Source organism: Micropterus dolomieu, linkage group LG21 (genome assembly GCF_021292245.1).
Source record: "Micropterus dolomieu isolate WLL.071019.BEF.003 ecotype Adirondacks linkage group LG21, ASM2129224v1, whole genome shotgun sequence".
Taxonomy (NCBI): domain Eukaryota; kingdom Metazoa; phylum Chordata; class Actinopteri; order Centrarchiformes; family Centrarchidae; genus Micropterus; species Micropterus dolomieu.
The window spans coordinates 35,464,665-35,466,862 of NC_060170.1; positions in this window are offsets into that span (position 1 = coordinate 35,464,665).

Sequence of the window (2,198 nt, forward strand, 5' to 3'; positions counted from 1 at the left end):
GTCATTCATCTGCAACCAGGATTCAGTTAAAAACATAAAATCTAGATTTGCAGACAAGATAAAATAATTTAAGATAAAAGTCTTACTTGACAGTGATCTCACATTGAAGAGAGCCATTTTAAATGAGTTTGTTCTGGGTGCTGGAGTTGGTGCAGTTGTCCTAATCCTTAAGAGATTACTAATATTTCTGTGTGGGATGTGCACATTTCGGTTTACTGGTCTATGCGTGATGATGACAGGAATAGAAGTCTGTGGAACAGCGCTGGGAGCAGACGGCTTTACATGCCAGCAGGTGGAGACAGTTGTTTGTGGCAGTGAGGCAGAGATCTGTTCAGTGAGCGGTGGTGTGTCCAGGTGTGCTGCATGAATGATTAGTCATTCACGTAAGTCATGTGTGGACCGCACCACATGCTGTATGTGAGCAGCTATGTGATATGCTGTAACTGATTCTGTGCCAGAGAGGAGGGCCAGTATGGCTGTGTCATCAGAGTATTTGAAGTATGGGAGTAATGGGAGAAGGGCTAATGCAGTCATTGGTGTGTGTAGAGAAAGGGGCTCCAGACGCAGCCTTGGGGGCTCCTTCGTTGACAGTAATGGTGGTGGATAAGGTGCTTCCCACCTTCGCTGCCTGTGGTCTGTCACTGAGGAAATTATGGAAATAGGAAGGACATCATTCCCATTTTTCTCTTTTCGACCTAACTAACTCAGTGCTCATGAAGTCTGTGTAGACTGGATGCCAATGTGCTGGGTCATGTGGTGGAGCAGCAACTGTTCCATTAGAGTCTGAGAGTCTCAGATTCAAATTTGATGCTGGCTGTACATCTCTGGCTGTTCTTTCCCTGGGGAAGCGGGACCTGCTGAAGACGTCTGGATTGGGTCTACAACTAACATCTTATTCACCGTCATAGTTTCACCCCAGTGTAGCAGTCAGAGTTCTCAACCCTGAGTGAACTCTGAGTAGGTTGAGCTTTCTCCGTAGTACAGGCCACTGGTCTACAAAAACCAGCTCCCACACCAGTTAGAATTCACTGCTTCTGATTACACAGAGTAGCCTTTCAAAAAGCTCTGACTCTGATTGGTTAGAACTCCTTGCCCACGTTGGTTAGGCTGGTTAAGTTCAGGGTTATGATGGGGTAAGGGTTAGCCAATCAGAGGCAGAGTACGGGGCAGGACATGTAGCAAAGCTTGTGGTGGAGAAAGCATATTCCAGTTGTTGCTTTTTCCTGGCTGCCAGAACCCCGTGTCTGTTCAACCTGTTGCTGTCCTGTGTAATCCCTGCTAAGACAGAAACTGTCCCACACTATATATACATTGTACACAGTAGCTGAGTACAATTCAATATTAATACATTAATGCAACAGATTCTTCTCATTTTACAGCTCTAGGTGCAGTTTGATTTGATCTGGTTTCACTCTGTAACAAACTACAGCAAAGTTAGCTAAGTTAGGATGTTTATCTAGTGTGACTACAAAGTTAGCATTAGTGCTAACAGCCCTGGAACAATATTCTTATCACTCAGGAGACGGAATAAGGAGTGTTTTCCTGTTTCCTGAATGTTTCCATTCAATAAAAATTTGTATAAAGAAACAGAGGAGTCACCCTTTATTATTTTCACTTTCACAATCTGAAACTATGTTTTAAAGAATATTTAGACTTTCTGGAACTCAAAACAGTAGCCCAGATTTGAGAGTTCAAGCCAAAATGGTTTTTGGACCATCTGGACCTGGTCTATGTGGGTTAGCCTGCATTAATAAAAAGGTGTCAAATACAGAGGATCTGTCACTTAGTGATGTAGGTTCAGCTTCCTCTGGCTTTCCCCTTTACTGCCGAACCCAAAGCAGAGTCCTACCTGAGCTCCACAGCAGCAGCAGCAGAACCAACAAGTGATCCATGTCCAGGTAGACCGTCTCTCTGCCGTCCTCCTGCTCTCTGCTCTGAGCATCACACATGCTGCTCTCAGTGTGTCTGCCTACAGGAAGAGGTGGAGGTTCACTGCAGCTGCATGTTTGACCAGTGGGTCAAAAGGAAGGAAAAAAAAGCAGCACATCAATATATATTTCATTCCTATCATAGTTAAAGATGATTGATAATATGACATGCTGGGTCCCCCCCATTCGCTACTTTTCTCAAATTGTCCTTAACATTAGCGGTAACTGCACTTCTCAAAACAGACAGACTAGAAAAAACATTTTCCAAAT